Genomic DNA, 22289 nt, shown 5'->3' with positions numbered 1-22289 from the left:
CAGGGGTCAAGGTTTGCCATGTCATATAGAGTAGCTGGAAACTTAACAAGAGGACCAGATAATGTAAAAACGATCACAGAAAAACATTTAAGTTAAATACTAGAAATATCATCAATGTACATCGTTTAGAGCACGGTGATGAAGACACTTTCAGAAATATTGGGCTTGCTGATTTTGCAAATCCTTTTTATCAAATGAATTTGGCGTTTATCCACACATATTTACATTTTCAATGTTTTTGTCATTCAGACATAGTACGGTACGTCTATTTTCACGGTGGAGAGTTCCGACAGAAATGAAAGTAGAATGTGAATATAAGAATCAAACGTCAGTTTTGACAATACATGAAGATATGAACTGCAACACTTCACGTCGGCATACTTTTCATAAAGTGCCAACACGCTTCATGAAGTATGCTGGCGTAAAACGCTGTAGTTTAATATACCCTAATGTATTTTTTTTTTATTGAAATGAAATTTATTTCTTAGCGATGAACACGACGGCGGAAGGCAGATGTGGTTCCAGAAAAAAGCCCAACACAAACACAAAATGCAATACTTTATTTAGAGTAATATCCAGGGGCATGAATGCATGATACACTCAGATAATCTTAACTTTGATCATTCAGTTTCACTATGCAAATATAATCATAGACGTGTTGATTTCGCCGGAACTTGTACCCCATTACGTTTATAATAGGCACGAATAGCAAGGGAAAGAGACTTAAAAGAGGTACTCTGTATCGTCATAATGGCTGACTTCCTTTTAAAACATGGATGAAAATAACAATATCAGCAATATTTGTCTATTCATTTCAAACATCATAGCTGAGTTGGTTAACACGTCGACTGATGAGATGTAGATCGCGGGTACGAGTCTAGCAGGGGTTTTGAATTTTTTTTCCAGATCGGTTTCTATGAAAACTGCCTTTTGCTTATTAAATAAAGTAAATTTGAAAGTTTTCAATTTCAAAATATTATTGTACAAATCCTCCACTTTTTATCCTGATCCAACTTTCTCTGGTGTAGCATTCCTCCTTAATCTTTGTGAACTGTTTTCTGTTTAGATCTCGTCACATGGGCAGTTAGTTGACCTGGCTATGAATTTACTATCATTCACTGAAATTATTGAATTACAGAGTGCAGGTCAGTTGGCGTCCTGGGTCTTTTGAAAACATTTTTTACAATATGAATGGGAAACCATTAAATTATTATTACACAAACCGTTCAGTAATTGCACGCATACATATCTGTTTTATCCCTCTAGTTACGAGAATTTTTATTTCATGCTATAGAATTGTGTTACTGCTTGCAGTATTATTTCATCACAACTATCAATATTCCCAATACGTTTTAAATTGCTTTGATATCAGCTTGATTTCTGTCGGGAATAATCATTGCAATGAGCAATACATCCGGACTAAGGCGGGTCACATAATTTACAACACGCCGAACCCGATGTAGAGGATAAGCCTAACCCCAAACAAAGCCCATCATCATAAAAATATCGGGATATTTATGATCATTTAGGCTTATACATTTCAACGAGTTCCGATTTCAGATTTTGGATGGGATGTAGGCTGTAAAAACGAAAGAGAGGGGTGATTACGGAGATATTGGTCTCTATACGTGGGCCGCATGTTGTACCTCGGGGAATACTACGGCAATTACATGCAACTCAGTCGTGATTGATCTTTTCCTACTTCTTGATGATGCTTTGTTATAGCCAATCGGAACTCCTCGGGTGTCTCGTACGCTCAACATCATATTAATGTTTTTGTTATAGCAACGAAGGTATAGTAGGAGCTCCTTTATATGCTTGAACTTTTACGAATGGTTTGGGGGTATAATTCATACTGATTTCCTTTTACAAGTACCTCCAAATATATCATGGCTTTTAATAGATGTAGATAAAAGATATGAGCAATGAATATGTAAAATTAAAATACGGTAATATATTTTCTACATTCATGTTTCTTCAATAATATACCTTTGACGTTCCGTTCAATTGTTTGTAATTCTTCATAAAAACATAACAATTAAACAAAAGAATCTATGTCTACTATCATAATTATGAACGAATATCTAGCTTGGGGAAGGGGGTATACCAAGAATTAAAATAAAATCCTTCGATTATCATTACGCCTAGAAGCTTCTTGTCTTTCAAGTTTCCTTCATGAAATAAGCAAACCACCCATTAAATTCTTTATAGTTAAAACATGACCTTTTTATATGCATTAACAGTATATTATGTATATGAGTACTGTAATGTGCAGCTTATCAATTCCATGTTTCATGCATGGTAATGTTATAAGCGAATGAATCGAAATTAAAAATACATAACGGGTTTAACAACCGGTGTTGTAACATAGACTTTCCCCCCAGAAAACGGACCCGGATAGATTTCCCCCTATAGTGGGTGGGGGAAAGCGCCCCAGCATATAATTTCCCCTTATGTACAAAGTCAGTATAGAGTCAATCTAATTAAAATCAGATCCTAGGATACGCTCACAATCGCTATAATATACTTACGTAGAGTATACGGCGCGGATCTAAGAAGTCTGATTTTAATTAGATTGGTATAGAGTTTCCCCCTGGGCGGAAAAGCCGCCCTGATATAGAATTTTCTCCCTCCGGTTTCCGGATTTCATTTGTTATAGATATGCGGTCATCAATATTACGATATTTGTAAAACAAACGAATTTTTTTTTTTTTTTTTTTTTTTTTGGAGATGTTGAAGTTGGGTTTATAAGCTGAAAACTTTGAAATGCATATTGTAAATACAATATGCTTCCCAAAAGACGATGGTCAATATCATTAGGAAGTTTTCGTAAAAAGCCGACAAAAAGATATACAATTAAAATATCTGAAAAGTAAAATAGATGAACTGTACAAATAAAAGTAATTTACTTTTCTCGTTTATCTAAAGTCAAAACTTTAAATTTAAAAAAACATTAACTTCTTCCCAACTTCACTATTTCAAATGTTAGATACTAGTAAATAACGATAAAGACTTGAGATTTCTGATTGAATTTTGATATACCATTACACGATTTGAATAATTTCCTTTTTTTAAAAATCATAAGATGATACTCTAGACCCTGCTCAAAATTAAAAAAAAAATAATATTAAGAATTCCTGGGTCTAGATAAGCTAGAGAATTCTAGTAATAGAACTGGAAACAGATACATAGCTAAACTGTAAGAAAGGGGAGGATACTGTCATTTAAGGGGAAATTCTACACGGGTACGGTTTTTCCTAGAGAGGAAAATTGGGACCGGGTTAATTCTTCCTAGGGGGAAATTCTATGCCAGGCCCAACTTTCCGGGGGGAATGTCTGTCCCGGGCCCGTTTTTCCGGAGGGAAATTCTATGCTACAACACCGGAAGAACATAATCGCAAAAAAAAAGTAAATCCGGAAAAATTCAAAGACCCCCCCCCTTTTTTTTTTTACTACCGTACATTAGCTTGAAAACAGGTCAAAGGTGGGAAGGATTTTGAGAAGATGCTATGAACTAAATGTTTGTATACAAAAGAAGTGCTTATTAGTAATGGTTAAATGATTTAAGTGTTCCAGTTCTGACAAAGATTTTCCCTCCAAAAATCTGGCTGTATGGTGAGTTTTTCTCAGCCGGTTATATAGTTGGATTTCCCATGGTCATATTTCTGGGCGGAAATCTTATTATATAGTGTATCATCCCCCTCCCCATCTTCAATTGTATAACAGGAATCTGGTGATGCACTAATTATTTTATAGTACAATGTGTGACAAGGCGAACTCTAAAGGACTAGTACTAATCTCCATGTATTGTAAGTAAAACTGATAATTAGTTCTTAATCAATTAGATATGAAATTGACTTCATGTAATACATAACCTCAATAAGTAAAATGAATTCCATAATATATAGACCACAATCCTACATTTTTAGTTTCACCGATACTCCTATCGATGCACGAAGGATTTACTTTGTTGAAGGTTACCCAGAGGTCTTTTGAATGCAGACGATCAATACTGGGTGCACGAGACAGTCTGATATATATTCTGACAGCTTCCTTTGATGTTTACGATAAATATCACAGAAAAATAACAAGATTAAAAATTCGCTGAAAAATTGGGATTTTTATCACGTGATCACCCAGTTCATTTATTTGGGAGTTGAACTAGTTCAATTTCCCAAGGCAAGAGCGCGCATGAATATTTGTTAGCTGCAATAATGTAGTCCTTCGATTTTTTTTTGGGGGGGGGGGGTACAACTCCTTAGGATCTCTGTAATTGTGCAGGTGCGGGAGCGATTCACTCCCGTAACATTTTCGATCATTCTCAACATTTGCTGACTTTCTTTACGTAATAAAATGATATTCTATGTTTCTTAGTCAATATATAAATTTACAACCTGCAACTTACGATTTGTTAGGGTCTATTCTACCGTTTTTAACAATTTTGATATATTCCAATTTCTTGATTCATATTTGTGCATGGTTTGCGGTAGCTCAGTGGTAGAGCTTTCGCATCGTTACCGGGAGATCATGAGTTCGACCCCTGCTCGTGCCATGTGTCAAACCTAAGACGTTAAAATAGGCAGTGATTGCTCCTTCGCCAAACGCTCAGCATTTAGAATTAAGAATCACAGGTCTTTCGGACATGACCTTAAAAACGGAGGTATCGTTTTGCGGCAGATGCTGGCACGTTAAGGAACCCTCACGGCCCTGGGCGCTATGGATAGGTCTAAATTTGTGGTAGTTCGCCTACAGCTGGTACATGTAACATCTCAATATGGGGAGAATTCTCGACGAGACGTAAAACAAACAACCAACCAACCAACCATGCTTCCATTACGTTCACATTGACATCCCACCTCTGGTGTGTCCAGGGGTCCGTGTTTGCCCAATTATCTATTTTGTATTGCTTATAGGAGTTATGAGATTGATCACTGTTCGTTATCTTCACCATGCATCCAGTAACGTCTTTCTAGACACCAAGTCTAAGCTCGTGGACGGAAATGTCGAGTTCACTCTCTATACCAAAACCACCGATCCCTTTCGTCAGGCTGTCATCCCCTATACGTTCATAGGAGTACCTAAAGGTTTAGCCACCAGGGTCCGTCCCATCTGCTCCACTCCTGCATTTATGAAGAACAAAGCACAACATCTGAGGGGAAAACCCATCTGTGCAAAAGAGGCTATAAAGCCCCAAACGTACTACAGCGTTTGATGAGATGTCAAAACCAAGACTGACAATCCATACTACAAAATAAAGAAAAATTGGTAATAGACTTCCAATAGTTACAACGTACCACCCTGTATTGAAAGACCTAAATAAAAGTTTGAAGAAGCATATTTCCATTCTTCATGCTAACCAAAGAATGGCCGAGGCCTTCAAGGAGCCTCTCATGGCTGCCTTCAGACGTCACCGAAATCATAATGACATTCTGGTGCGTACCAAAGTAGAAAATGCTTTACCGAGAGGGGACTTTAAAACACGGCTTGATGTGCAAACATAGTGCGAACACAAACAGTTGTAAGAGCCCTGTCACTGGCCGATGCTACCGAATTCTTGTGGACACATCCTGTCGCACTGACAACTACATCTATCTCATAAGTTGTGCAACGTCTGTGACCAACAATACGTTGATGAAACTGGGGACCTGCATACATGTACGTTGATGGATCAATAACTATCAGTATACCATTAAAATTAAAGGGTCAAAGAACCCGTTGCTGAACATTTCAATCTCGCAGGACAAATATATTTATTTATATTATATATTTACTTTATGTGGCCATATTGGCCCTGCCCTAGGACCTTAACCCCTCACCCACGAATTTCACAATTTAGGTGGAGAGCTTCATGGGCATCATAATCATGCATTTAGTTTTCCTCAAATATATATTAGAGTACAGAAGGGGATTTTTTAAGATTTAATACATTTTCGGTTTATGGTCATATTGGCCCTGACCAAGGCTAATTGTCCTTGCAGTTTTCAAGAAGTTAAAAGTGACTCAGGTGACCTAAAATGGCTGTACAAACTACTATACTGCTTATTCAATGTTAATTTACTGTTTGTGGGTATCGTTATCGTAGAGAAAATCTCTTTGATGTGAAATGAATTTTTGAAGCAAGAAAAATACCTACTGATTTAGAAAAAAATCAAGTTGTTGCTTGTTTATTGGTTCTAAATGTTACAGCATCGATTCATGTCGGCATACTTTTTATGGAGCACCGACGCGTTTCATGAAGTACGCAGCCGTAAAGCGACGCAGTCCATCCCCTCATGTATACATGTATTTCAAAACTGAAATTTAGTTCTTACAGTAATTGATGCACATACATGAAACCCATAGCAATGCGAGGACTTGTAATTGCATAACCCCAAGGAGATTTTTAACGGGACAATATCGGTACCAATCTCTGTTACATGCAAGATTTCACTTCCATATATCGTTGCAATCTAAATCACCACAAAACTGACTGTGGCCGACTGCATATGTCATCTCTCAAATTAACACTCCAACTCCTGATTATCAGACTAGTATCGGATTATTTCTTTTCCTGATGGGATAATCCTACAGAAGGTCAATGTCGATTAATCTACGCAGAGTTTGGGATGCGTAGGTCAGATTGGGACATACAATTTTATTCCTCTGTTCTTCCACAGCAGGAAGGTTGTTAAATGATGGTCCTAATCTTATCAACAAAATCTCTAAACATTCTATACCAAGTAATGGTTGATATCTGCTTACGGTGTTTTTATATACAAGAGGCCCAAGGGCCTAGAATCGCTCTTCTGATAAATTGTACAACCCCACCATTTCTATTCTTAGCCTCTTAGTATTCTAAATCTTTAGTTAAATCCTAAGAATTCAAAAAAAGTAGGTCAATGTGACCTACTTTTTGGTTTACACATTTTGAGAACCCAAGAAATATCAACTGACAAAGTTTGATGATTTTAAGTCAATTAGTATCTGAATATTGAAATATAGCTGTCAAATTCCAATCGTAGGTCATGGTGACCTACTTTCTGGTCAGCGAACTCCGAACATGCAAGACCCATCAACTGACAAAGTTTGATGACTGTAGGTCAAATAGTATCTGAAATATATAAATATAGCCGTCCAATTCCAAAAGTAGGTCAAGGTGACCTACTTTTTGGTCAACACCCTTTGAACATGCAAGACGCATCAACTGACAAAGTTTGATGACTGTAGGTCAAATAGTATCTGAAATGTATAAATATAGGTGTCCAATTCCAAAAGTAGGTCAAGTTGACCTACTTTTTGGTCGAAACCCTTCGAACATGCAAGACCCATCAACTGACAAAGTTTGATGACTGTAGGTCAAATAGTATTTGAAATATATAAATATAGCCGTCAAATTCCAAAAGTAGGTCAAGGTGACCTACTTTTTGGTCGACACACTCCATTGACTCAAGATGCATCAACTGTCAAAGTTTGATGATTGTAGGTCAATTAGTGACTGAAATATATAAATATAACTGTCAAATGCCAAAAGTAGGTCACAGTGACCTACTTTTTGGTCGATACACTCCGAAGACTCAAGATGCATCAACTGACAAAGTTTGATGATTTTAGGTCAAATAGTGTCTGAAATATAGTAATTTAGCTGTCAAATACCAAAAGTAGGTCACGGTGACCTACTTTTTGGTCGACACAAACCGAAGACTGAAGACGCATCAACTGACAAAGTTTGATGATCCTAGGTTTTACAGTGCCCAAAATATGCATCTAAAATTGAAAATGTGAAATTTGAATATCTGCAAAATTCAAAAAGTAGGTCACTGTGACCTACTTTTTCAATAAATATGTTTCAAGGCCTCAAGATGCATCAACTTACAAGATTTGATGATTCTAAACCTCTCGGTATTTGAAATAACAACTTAAAATATATCTATAAATGATAAGCCATAAAATTCAGAAAGTAGGTCACGGTGACCTATTTTTCAGTTGACGCATTTCAAGGTCCCATGATCCACCAACTGACAAGTTTTGATGATCATAGGCTTCAAAGTGTCCAAGATATGCATCAAAATTAATTTTAAAATAAATACTTGCAAAATTCAAAAAGTAGGTCACCGTGACCTACTTTTGAGACATCTTGACACAAGGTCCTAAGATGCATCAACTGTCAAAATTTGATGATCCTAGTCCTTATAATGACTAAAATATCTAATATTTAAGGAATTTAAAAAAAATTTAAATTTAGGTCAACTTTGAAGTGACCTTGAGACCATGCCCTTTGCCCCAGGGTAATGCCTTGAACAATTTTTAATCTACAACATATCCTCATCCTTATGTGTAAGTTTGGTGATAATCTACCCTGTGGTTCTTGAGAAGAAGATTTTTTAGCAACCACTACTTTTGTTTGTATTTTCCTGATTATCTCCCCTTGTTAAAGGGTCACATCCCTTTATTTAGTATGTATGAAAGCCCTTGGGCCAATGATACCCTGTAACAAATTTGAAAGAAATTGGCCAAGGGGTTCTTGAGTTATAGCCCTTTTTCTAAAAAGTTTACGCACACCGCACAAATGGCCATAGCATTAGCTCTTTGAGCCTTTGGCTCAGAAGAGCTAAAAATGTAGTCCCGTGGGGATCCGGGTTAGAATAGGTCCTCAGTACCCTTGCTTGTCGTAGAAGGCGACTAAATGGGGCGGTCCTTCGGATGAGACCGCAAAAACCGAGGCCCCGTGTCACAGCAGGTGTGGCACGATAAAGATCCCTCCCTGCTCAAAGGCCATAAGCGCCGAGCATATGCCTAAATTTTGCAGCCCTTCACCGGCAGTGGTGACGTCTCCATATGAGTGAAATATTCTCGAGAGGGACGTTAGATAATTCTTAATCAATCAATATAAAATGTAAAACAAATGTAGCATTCCTATTGTTATGAAATTTGAGCTTGGCCGTACCAGTACAACGGAATATGTTATGTTGGCAGAGAGAGAGCAAGACTTTCGAGTGCCTGTCTTGTATCTGGTAACTTTTACATTTTCAACTACTCACTAAACACTGAGCCAGCTTTGACAAACTTGACACAAAGAGTCCTTGAGGAAAGAGATTTCATTAAGTTCAAAATTTTACTTTATACGCAAGGATATGCGATGATTCTCACATGAAATTCACGTGACTTTCATGCAGATTCTTCGAAAGTGAAGATGAAAACTACATGTAAGACGCATGAAATATTTACATGGTTTTCTTGCAAAATATTTTGTAGGGAAATCATCTGGACATAATCGGTCTTGTAATGCGAGTATTAGTGTGAGATAGTGAAACAGATACTAAGTTACTTTATTCATCCGTTTTACAAATTTCCAATGTTTTCATTTTTTTCGCCTTCAATATTTTCAACAGTTGAATCCTCATGAATATGAACATTGTGTATGAACCTTGGTAATATACATGTAGTACATCTATTCTAACGGCTGGGACTTCCAATAAAAATAAAAGTAAAAAATAATTTCATTTTTGAAAATACATGAAGGTAATAAAAGCAACGCTTCATGCCAGCATATTTTCTGGAGACACTCAAAAGCGTCATGAAGTATGCTGGCGTAAAGCATCGTCAGGCATGCCCTTATTTATGTCCAAAAATGAAATATATTTCGTGTTTGAAACACGGAAATATACAAAATAATGGTTCATAAGCTTTGTCGCTCCTTCATTTCTTCACAGTTCAAAATATAGCATAAATATCGCATTACACATACATATTCTTCTAAATACTGCATGGTTTTCACATGAAAATGACCTAAAGCTATTAAGCTATTAAAAATATGATGGAATATTATACCAAAAATATTGCATACAAATTGCATGATGTTTTTGAATATCATTTTGTACTTGTTTCAAAATAATTGATACTGGAGATTACGCAGTGTGATTTAGAAGAGACACAGGCATTACAATATCCAAGGGATGACCGCGCTTCATGCTACAGCAAACTTGCACAATATTCATATTCAAATGTGCATACCTGAGTAAACTGAATCGTTTAGAACTCATTTTAAGACGAAAGAATTACAAGATGTCCAAACGTAAGACAAATTTTAAAACAATGTCATTCGCATGATGAGAGTGGTCGGATTTAATCTTCAACAATATGCAATAACATATGAGGAAATTGCTGTATATATACAAAATAAACTAGAAAACAATCTCAAAATCGAAAGGAGTCTTCCTCTGCCGAATCCAAGTATTATGTATAAAATTTATTAAAATCTTTCCACGGAAACTTAAGTTATCTGCGTGCCATAGAAAGTACTGAAGGGCGGACAGACATTTGATCCATGAAATGTGAAGATAACGAAAAGTGATCAATCTCAGAACTTCTATAAGCAATACAGAATAGATAGTTGGGCAAACACGGACCCCTGGACACACCAGAGATGGGATCAGGTGCCTAGGAGGAGTGAGCATTCCCTATGGACCAGTCACACCCGCCGCGAGTCCTATATCTTGATCAGGTAAACGGATTTATCCGTAGTCAAAATCAGTGTGCCAAGAACGGTCTAACAATCGGTATGAAACATGTCAGACAGCATTTGACCCAATGATAGGTTGTAATGACGAACTAAATGGTTACATATGTATAACGACCATAGAATTTGCGAAATGCTTACTTTAAGCGATAATGTTGAAACCCCTGTACCATCAACTTGTCTGTCATTAGCTTGCCTCGATTTAAAAACTGACCATACGCAGAATAAGGTCTTGTGTATCGAATCAGTTGAGAGATATAAATACCATATGCAGGTGATAATGGAATATTGCTACATAAATAAGGGAAGCTGACGATGGAGAAACTGAAATCATCCCGTTTGTCATAAAGTTGAGTTGTTAGTTTGCCGTTGATATCTACTTTCATTGAAATATCTAAGTATGAAGCAGAAGTGGACGACTCTGTGGTGTCTTTTATTTCGAGCTCACGTGGATATATCGAATCGACATATGAATGAAAGTTATTATTGTTAAGAGATAAAACGTCGTCGATGTATCTAAATGTCGAATTGAAAGCTACAGTAAGATATTTTTTCATCTCACGTAGAAGTTTTTGAATAAATTCTGCTTCGTATGAATATAATAACAGGTCAGCTAACAAAGGAGCACAATTCGTGCCCATGGGAATCCCAATATACTCTTCCCATAATTTTAAGAGTTATGAAACTGGCATCCTTGATACTATGTTACTACCAGCCTACAGAGTATGTGATGAACTGAAAGTCAAACAATCTATTAATATTTTTTTCTATCAAGTATTCCCATATGTTTGCCATGGACACACCAGAGAAGAACTCGTAAGTTATTTGAACTTGTTTCTGATCCTTTTGTATATCATGTTTGTACAATAAAATATGTTCAAAACAAATATGTTTGCCCATGCGATGACACTGCATCTTTGTTGATACCACTATTTCTTAATTACGTTCATAACCAACCGTCCTCTTTCAGATAAACGCCCCCAACTTCCATTGGTATACAATGTTTATTAGTGAGTATGTAATTCATAACCCGACAAAATATCGAATCATTTCATTCCATAATCCTTTGATACCCCACGGCCTGCGCAATGTAGGACGAACGGTTCAGTACCCTGAAGTCAAAGTGTTTCAATGATTTATTGGTCAGATGGGGGCAGTTTGATATTTACCGAAATTACACAATTAAGAGTATATACGGAAAGGTTGGTGCATTTATGAGTAGAAAGGAGGTGTCCCTCTAACAGCGACGATTCATTTACAATTTTACTGAAACCCTACATGCAGCCCGTGATCGACTTTTCTGAAGTATGCAAGGCAATCATCGTTTATATACCGATCATAGATTTCCTGTGTCATAATTACTAGTAGAGACGATCCTTCTCTTCTTAATGTCAGAGGTCGAAAGTTTAATCCTACATTTTGCTTAAAAGTATATTTTCTCGTCCTCCCTAAATTCTGTTACAAGTTGCTCGACATTAGGTTACGTTGTACGTAAAACACTTCTTTGACACTTGTTGGGAAATACCTTTTAAAACACCCATAAAAATTTTGAAATTTGTTGATGTTTTTGTTTTTTAATTCAACGTCCCGGTGGAAAAATGTTGTTCCATATCAATTAAGCGCACGATTTATTATAGTTCGCACGGTTTTTTTTTTTTTTTTAGTTCGCACGTTAGTTGACGGAAATTAAATTTTTTCATATTTGACGATTATATGTGCGAGCACTGACACGGAACACATAAAAGACTGAGAATAAGTTGTGTATTTTTCGTAGGTGATGAAATATCTTAGAACAAAAACTAATCTAGAAAACCCATAATGACAAGTTATCAAATTCTAATCTGCCTCTCATAATTTGTATAATGATGACAAATTATAGAAAAGATATCGAAACATGCCTTTGATTACAATGGTTAAATATGGTGGCATATTTTTGTCATCACTTGTTAGCTAGTTATGTCAACTTGTTAGAGGATTTTGTCCATTTGTCAAATGATAAAGTTTTAAAAAGTGACCGTATAATTGTTTTTACGCTCAAAATGTGCCATCTACTTAAAAACATAATGATCTTGCAGATCAACAAAATGATTTGACAAGCTGACATAAAGATCTGACAAGTCGACATAATGTTCTCTTTGTTGACTTGCCAGCTGATTATGTTGAGTTATAAGATAGTTATGTCGACTTGTCATAACATGGTATTGACTTGTCAGATATTAAGATGGAAGGTAGAGGTCAGCAAACGGTATTAACATATCAGAATTAATTAAGCAATGAATTATTATTTTCTAAAAGATGTAGTTTCATAACTGCAACGGTGTGTGCATGCAAACTGAATAACGCACGTTAGCACGTTATGAAAATTTGTTTGCACACATCGATGCAGTAATGAGACTACATAGTTAAATAACTAATGATTCATTGATTATATTTACATTTTAAAAACTTTTTTTGATGTGTGCATTTTTTAAATTTTGATTTTACGCCTAATTCTTTGGGTAAGTAGCGATTAACGTCCAGCCATGGAATAACACATATAATGTCATATCTCAGAAGAAAAGAGTGCGAAATTATGCCAAAAAATTATTATCTAATTATTGAATTGGTTTTCAATTGAATACCATAAACATCAAATTATTAACAACGTTGTACAATCTGAACTTTAAACAGTTTGTATCTTTTCAAAGTTTTATAATTGTAAGCAGCGTACATGTAGGTATATTCAGTATGTGTCAGTCGGCCGTGTTGTCACTTCCGAGAAATTGAAAGTACAATTTTTGAATGAAGAATTGTTGAAAAACTCCTCATTTGAATTAAGTTCTTGTCTTTGTTTGCTAATGTTAACCACATAAGAGGTAAGATCAAATTCTTTGGCATCGAATGGGGTGCATTTGTATTTCCTGAGACGGGAATGGGCGACAAAGCTTTGTTTTCATTCTGCACACGTGCGGTCGAGCACAGGAACCGGTAATTTTGACTGTAATAATAGTAGAGGTCTATACCATACTCTATACCATACCACCTCCTAATAAGTGGTAATAATAATTTTATAAGGTGTGATATGGTATAGATCCCTGCTATTATTACAGACAAATAACCGGTTCCTATGGGCCGAGATGCAGACGACATGCTCAACAGTGTTCATACGCCTAACAGACTGTGGTTATTCGGTTTTTGCTGCTATAAACAAATATCATTAAAATTCTCTAATATTTTTTTTTATCAAGGGATTAAATCGTAAATGTAGATATTGTAAAATGTTCGCATTTCCAACTACAATATATTCAATAAAAGGTACTAAATTTGTTTATATGTTGTAGGACTTATTTGAATTGATTTTACTATTTTTCAATAATGTATTATTTCATTCTAACAAAAGTACTATCGTAAACTATAATTCAATATTGCATATCATCATTCATCAAAGGTAAACTGGATTATCTATTTTAAAATTTTGCAGAAACCTCCATATTTCATTTATTGTAGGAAAAATGTTGATATTTCTATTTGGTACATTGTAATATAACAATGCACTCTTTGATCGAATATAGAAGGAAAAAAAACTTTGATGGTTTGATTTTATTTTAGTAAAGTCTTTGAATTGAACTATAAGCATATTGGCACAGATTACCTATGATTTACTATAATCACTTTCTATTATGAACTATAGATAACTATTACACTTTTATAAGATTGATTGATTGATTCTATATTGTTTAACGGCCCTCTCGAGAATTTTTCACTCATATGGAGACGTCACCATTGCTGGTGAAAGGCTGTAAAATTTAGTCATTTGCTCGGCGCTTACGGCCTTCGAGCAGGGAGGGATCTTTATCGTGCCACACCTGCTGTGACACAGAGCCTCGGCTTTTGCGGTTTCATCCAAAGGACCGCCCCATTTAGTCGCCTTCTACGACAAGCAAGGGGTGCTGAGGACATATTCTAGCCCGGTCCCTCATCAGAGTAGGTAACAGGTGTTTTTAGCGTCTTCCATATGAAAGGGATTCAGGTGCTTATTGTGCTAAAATAGATCAAACATGATAATAACATAACAACCAGCATGACCGCAGAAAAATATGACTGAAAAGGAGTGGAAGCAGTTTTTCCCTCTAGGATTCTATTGAAGCATGTTCTTAATGGTTGGAACAAATATTACGTCTTGAAATTAAAAACCAGGAAATATCCATACCGTTGTTTTAAAGTGACATTAGACATACAGATAGGGAAAATACAGTGATAGTGAATGAAGGATACAGACTGTTGAAATCTTAGAACTATCTTTATCTACATGACGCAAATCAGCTGTTAAATGACGTTTTTGTCATGTAGCTGGAAAATAACATTGCTATGTGTTCCACTTATATTATTCAACTATTGTCACTGAAGCGGTTGAGAGTTACTCCCCTTTGCAGTAATTTGTAAATCAAGAAATCATTGTATATAATTTAACTAACGTGTTAATTGATAAAAAGAAATTACAAGAATGAATGTTGTATCTATATAAATAAGATGAAAATGAATGTTTGGTTCAGATGAGCAAAGTAAGCTCAAAAATTGGATTCTTGCCTATAGAAAATTATGCTTATTGACGTAAAGATTATTTATATATGAAAATGGCCAGGGTGCAGGTGCGAATTGACGTGTTCAACTTCCATGACGACGAATGAATTTCAGGCTTAATTACAAAGTGTAAAGACCATAGACGTGAGAGTCAGAACTAGTACGAGTGTAAGTAGTTGTTATAGATACACTACTGCTTGACAAGTGACCATGTGATCACAGAGAGCCAAGTTGACTACGGGTCGTGTGGCTATACTAGTGTTTACATAAGCCAAGTGGCAAGTGCGGGTGACCAAGTGAGAGCCAAGTTGACTACGGGTCGTGTGGCTATTCTAGTGTTTGCATGTGGCAAGTGCGGGTGACCAAGTGATCACAGAGAGCCAAGTTGACTACGGGTCGTGTGGCTATACTACTGCTTGCATAAGCCAAGTGGCAAGTGCGGGTGACCAAGTGGCAAGCTACCAAGTGGCAAGCTGCCAAGTGGTGTGGGTAACCAAGAGGCAGCATCTTGATTAAAATAGGCATAAGTGATTTCTCTTTGTTAATTATAGCACTAGACAAGTGACACAAGCATATCTGTATATTTGAATTTGTTTTACACTAGAGAAGTGTCCATTATCTGTATATTTTGCATTCGTTATTATCCTTATAAGACTTGGGCAAACCAAGAACGATCCCAAGCTCGCACGTTACAGTCACCTTACAACGAAATTCCTCTCAGACATCAGGAACGCCAGTTGATTTTCGTTGTAAATTACGTATTAGAGCTTTTAAAAGTTGTACGTTGAAATTTTTGATATTAAAAACTTAATATCACATATAATTATATTGAACTCTTATAAGCTGAGATTGTTGTGTTAGGATGAATCTAGTCAATTGAAACTAATGATGGAATATATAGATTTCCAAACCTTTATTCTTAAAACAATATAGCTGTAACTGGGTCATTTGCTTGAATACAGACATGCTATAGTACTACTTGCATTTTTAATCGAGTTTTTCTATTTTTGCAGTCTCTCTCTCTCTCTCTCTCTCTCTCTCTCTCTCTCTCTGAATTCTGATCTATCCGAAGGGAGATCCACTTGAGTTATACAACTGTCCAGTTAGACCCGAGACATGTCCCTAGACTCCCCGCTGGCGGAATTACAGATAATAGGATCAGATTAAGAATATAAACTTGCATTACAACCCTATATCGGTCAATTTGACTTTACTTCCAAGATGGTGTCCTCCCAATAATGATTTCAGTTCCAAGGGCATTGACTTGAGACAAAAACATCAACACAGAAGTGAAGTGACAGGACAATAAAGTACTACATTTTTCTGATGCTACGTTTGAATCTTAGTTATTCAATTTTCTTCTGATCTTTATCCAGTATAGAGGATAGTCATTACAGTAAATTTAATCGTAGAAGGATCCCCAGACTAATGTGTAAGACTGGCGACGCTGCATTGATCTTAATGCTCTCTGCGTAATTTAGAAATGGAATCTCAATAAGAATACAAAATAAGCTTAGCTTTCTTCAAATGGAATTGCTAAAAACAAAGAATGGGCAAAAATCACCTCAACGAACACCGTTGTTAAATGGGGCCGAGATTCGCCAAATAAATATTCAATAAAACGCGATAGTGTGTGTTATAATCATATTTTCCTGTATCTCGTCAGATGATTTGACTAATATTATGATGCCATTCTATCATTTATGCAAGATATCATTTATAGATTATTACATTATAGCACTTTTTATATCGTATCCCATTTCAGTCAAAGGTCACTTTATGTCTGCCCGAGATCCGTTATATGTTGCATATAAATATCAAATCGCATTATATAAGTATCTTATCACATCTTATTATGTTCATGTAAATTACTCGAATCTGATTGGCCTAGAAGTACATGAAAAAACCCATATTGTTACCCTCTGAAAATTGAAAGCACGCCTTCCAGGGTGATAGTATCTAGCAACGGGTAACAGTACTTGACAACGGGTGATATTATAAAAATTATGATAATATGCGTCAAATTGAAGGTGTTGCACGTCTCGTGTTAATTTCCCTAAAGGTGTTGCATGAAAGATTGAAAAATTTAAGTTATTCAAATATATGATAAAACCAATTGGAACGTATGTCTTGATTCAATAATTTTTGAAAATAAGTTTAAAAGACGTGTATTGACAAAATTAGCAAAAATATTTCAAGTTTAAATCAAGCCATTAGCGATTTGTATGGTTTTTAGCGTTGAAATGGAGGGGTATCCCCAAATTTCAGAAAAACTGCCTCCGTAAAACAAAATAAATTTAGCATGAGCATGTTCTTTGAGTTTTCCTCTAAAAAAAAAACTGTCGCTTTTGAAATTTTGTTTCACGAGGGCATTTTTTTTTTTTTTGTAAATTAAAAAAAATCGAAACAACTTCACTAGTATTATTTTCAACTTCACCTGTACAGGTTGTCGACTATTATATGTAAAGATGTTTTCTATTTTTAAAACGACTGGATTCGACTCCCTCACGAACATATATTTTTTTTTCATATTCCTTTTCCATCTAGATTTTGTTTTCTTAATTGAAACACACTTCTAGTTTTTATAAATGTTTCATGTCAAATCTCTATTTTATTACCATGTTCCGAGTTTGAAATAAGCTTCCAACCTGTACACTGTTTAGTATGTGAATAGGACTCTCAACAAACACGCCGAATACAGCAGAAAAACATATGTCTGTTACAGCATGCAATACCTGTGTTTTGATAGTCAAGGCTGCTAACGAGAACTTGTATGTTTTTCTGATTGAAAGTTGTTGACAAAGACATGGTGCCTTTTACGAAAAACCGTTGTGAACTTTGCAAAGCTTTGGAAGAAAAACTTTAAAGCCAAACGAGGTAAATGACTGTTAAACAGTTTGAGTTTATATGTATTCCAGTAGCAAATTGCTATGTTGAATCAATTTTTACAGGTGCATGTTCTTTGAACAATGTTGAATTTTATTAATGCGTATTAAACTTCTCATATATTGTGTTGTGGCCAGAGTCATGTACAGTTGCCAATTGTTGGTTGTAGAAAATAAAACATACGAGTATAAGAGCTTTTGGACTGTAGTAGTATATAATATTAAATATTTGATACACTCGTAACATGTAACCGTATACATTGTATCTGATACTTAGGGGAAAAAAGACAATTTAATTTTCACGATTTCAAAAATTATCTTTAGACTACATGTATAATGTATTGACACATAAAATGTATTAGGCTTGTCCCTAGGACTGGGGAATCCTTCGGGCATTTAAATGGCAAATACGCAATGAGTATAAATATGAATGAAGGTCAGTTCTACGTCACGAATGTTGGCACGGAGCTCCGATTTGGGAAAATTCCCGCTCCTGTGCAACACCCTCTTTATGCGCGTATGGTTCGCTGTAGATTGTTCGACGACGTCGTTTGAGTGTTTGCAGGTATCACACCGGTAATTATTTTCACTATATATTACTATAGAGGGGAAAAAATCATTAAAAATCAGTTTACAAAATTGATGCCGAATAACGCAGTCAGACACGTTCTATGTTACCTATCTCGTCTGCCGACACCAGAAAAACAACACCCTACGCGGCATTTTCGAAAAAAAATTACCCGCAAACAAGACTACCCTCAAATTCACGTGTTTTTCACATGTGTGTAAACAGCCGGAGTACACCTCAGGAAGTAGCCTCAGCTACTAACAGCAAATAGTCCCTTTGTATACACTTGATTATTTCTACAAATTACACAAAATTTCCTAATCAGGGGTACAAAAATTAAGAGAAAAGAAGAAGAGGAAATGAGAAAAATCGCGCAAGGAAAAAAAATTTCTTTAAATATATGGAACTACAATTGACTAAGTTCATTTTGATTGGACAATTACCGGTGTGATACCTTGAAGACAACTAAATCTTCATCAAAAAATGTCAAATTTGCACAGCAGGTGCCCGTTTCATTCATCAATAGTATACCCCATGCACACAGCGATCGGAGCAAGATAACTGACGTAACTGGTGATTTACTTCCCCTGGGGACTATCGTGATTTCTGCCTGTTTCATCCGTGAAATATGAGGCGCGTGTGGTACTTTTTAAATTGAAATAACTTTGTATAAAATCAAGATATTTCCGCAAAAATGGTTTCATTGGAAAGAAGAATGATGAAATTTGCTATTTCAATCACTTATTAATCCTAAATTTATTTATACATTTTTTTAAATTGCTAATTATTTCAAATTTCATATGAATGAGATCTTTGGTTTTGTGAAAATATTCAATTTTCGGTACTATAATGGAATCTGCATCTGGTCAATTTGGTATCCTAGAAGAGCCCATTAATTACGCTTAACAGATTAAACCAAGTTGATACTCACGGGTGATTAGTGTTTCAGATAATGGCCCCCTAATCTGGCAGGGGTTGTGCGTATTTAGCCTTTCTTCAAAGCAGGGGTAACACATTAAGAAGACTAAATACTGATTAAAACAAATAAATAAGACTAAAGTCTGACTGGATAATGTGACGTTTTTAAACGTGTACACAAATCATACAGAATCATCCATGTAACTGTTCATTACAAAAAATTTAAGCTAAAACATTTCCTAAATTTTGGTTCTAAAGAAGATGTAGGTCAAATATCAAGGGCGCTACGTATAGTGACGTTGAATTGCAAGTATTCAAAATGCTCAAAACGGTAAGAATATCTAGTGACAAACTTGATATGCAGGACAGAACACAAATTTTTGGTCAACGCTTTAGAAGCCGGCAATAGAATTATGGCCTACGTCGTCAGAGCCTTGATATCCTGCTACGGAGGGGACTGTCGTAAATCGTGCCAGAAATATTACCTCGCGTGTTGGGCCCTTAAAACGAATAATTTGATATCTTCTGTGTTAAGGTATTCCATGTATAATGAAAGGATAATGAACAGTTTTGAAGGATTTAGATCAACATAAATGTTTATTGTTAAATAATGATGAAAGTGAAGCAGATGAAATTCACATGACTGGTAAATGATTAGAAGCTGACCTTTTTGCACTTAAGACTTTTTGGAAGAGTTGTCTGCCCTTTGTAAAATCAAGAAAAATCTAATTTTCAAAAAATGTGTGTGGTCAATGCTTAATTTTATTTCATATTTTCACTAAGAGAAAGTGTTTGTAACTTTCTACCAAGAGATTTGTGTGAAAATATAATTTCTTTTTAAAATATTGTAATAAAACATGCTTTTCCCATATACTTCAATGTTAAATCCTAGGTGAAATAAATCAAGCAGTAAACAAAATTTTGAAAATTCCTATGGTGGATTATTTTTATTTGATGAACCCTTCAAAATGATACCATGATTACAAAAATTCCACCATCCATTTATTAGATATGAAATATGGTCATTACACATTGAATACCTTAAGGAGACATTTTGATGTTCATATGAGTGACCTTGACGGGCATTTACCATGAATTATCTGAATTTCTCTTTATGACATAAAATTAAAAATAAAATAAAATTTCTAAACTCTACGCAGAAATACGAAATCTCTTAATTGGGTTAATTTACAATAAGGACATTGAATCAAGAAGTCATAGAGTTATGTATGATGCTTATGAATGTCAAGGAAAGTCCATCTAACAGTTGCGCAAGGCAGGAGGAGGGGGGTGGGGTTATTGTGCAAAATGCGTATTGTAAAATCGATGTGAAATTTTGATACGTCTTTTGGATGTGTTAAGTGTTAAAACCGCCGGTGTATGCTATGTAGATGGGTGTTTATACAAATATTTACGATTTTCTAGCTGTATAAGACAAAAAATACGTTGTTCATACGTATTTAGATGTAATTGAAATTTCGCATTGTGTATTGCGTCATGTTTCTTGAATGACCTATTAAAACACCGTTTTGTTTTTCAAACCTCTTGTTTTGATATCCAGTGCTGATTTTGAGCCGATGAAAAGGGAAAGGACTGAGAAAAACGGGAAATTCTGAAATTCACGACTTCCTTCAAGGTATCACACCGGTAATTATTTTCACTATATATTACTATAGAGGGGAAAAAATCATTAAAAATCAGTTTACAAAATTGATGCCGAATAACGCAGTCAGACACGTTCTATGTTACCTATCTCGTCTGCCGACACCAGAAAAACAACACCCTACGCGGCATTTTCGAAAAAAAATTACCCGCAAACAAGACTACCCTCAAATCCACGTGTTTTTCACATGTGTGTAAACAGCCGGAGTACACCTCAGGAAGTAGCCTCAGCTACTAACAGCAAATAGTTCCTTTGTATACACTTGATTATTTCTACAAATTACACAAAATTTCCTAATCAGGGGTACAAAAATTAAGAGAAAAGAAGAAGAGGGAATGAGAAAAATCGCGCAAGGAAAAAAAATTTCTTTAAATATATGGAACTACAATTGACTAAGTTCATTTTGATTGGACAATTACCGGTGTGATACCTGCATTAAACGCGACATGCCTGTATTGATATATGAAACATCGCATGACTGATTGATCAAATATTAACAGACGTATGTGTCTTTCTGCTTTGTTATTATATAACATTCAGTATAATAAAACAAATATTGCATGTAGTTGAGGGTAATATTAAAATATTTCACCCCTGGAGAAACCATATAGTCAACCTCGGCTATGCCTCAGTTGACAATGGTTTTCTCGGGGTGAAAATTTTCAATGTTACCCTCAACTACATGCAATATTTATATAATATCGCATCTTATAAGTATCATATCACATCATATAAGTATCATAGTCACATATCACACCATATCATATCACATCATATAAGCGTTATATCACACCATATAAGTATCATATCACATCATATAATTATAGTCACATATCACATCATATAAGCGTCATATCACACCATATAAGTAGTATATCACATCATATTATCATATCACATCATATAAGTATCATAGTCACATATCACACCATATCACATCATATAAACGTCATATCACACCATATAAGTATAATATCACATCATATAAGTACCATATCACATCATATAAGTATCATAGTCACATATCACACCATATATCACACCATATAAGTATCATATCACACCCTATAAGTATCATATCACATCATATAGATATCATATCACATCAATCATATAAGTATCATAGTCACATATGACACCATATAAATATCATATCACATCATACAAAGACAAAATTTGGTGTACTTACGTCTTATACTC

The 22289-nt window shown here is 35.3% G+C and overlaps 1 long non-coding RNA gene across 1 annotated transcript; it reads left to right on the top strand.

The window, feature by feature from the left end:
- The first annotated feature begins 18645 nt into the window (after window positions 1-18645).
- On the top strand, window positions 18646-21399 carry LOC130053411 (uncharacterized). The gene is made up of 2 exons (XR_008801991.1): window positions 18646-19961; window positions 20473-21399. It is a non-coding gene; the product is annotated as an uncharacterized LOC130053411 (long non-coding RNA).
- The last annotated feature ends 890 nt before the right edge of the window (window positions 21400-22289 follow it).

This window comes from Ostrea edulis, chromosome 3 (assembly GCF_947568905.1).
Source record: "Ostrea edulis chromosome 3, xbOstEdul1.1, whole genome shotgun sequence".
Lineage (NCBI taxonomy): Eukaryota > Metazoa > Mollusca > Bivalvia > Ostreida > Ostreidae > Ostrea > Ostrea edulis.
This window is presented reverse-complemented; position numbering and strand designations above follow the sequence as displayed.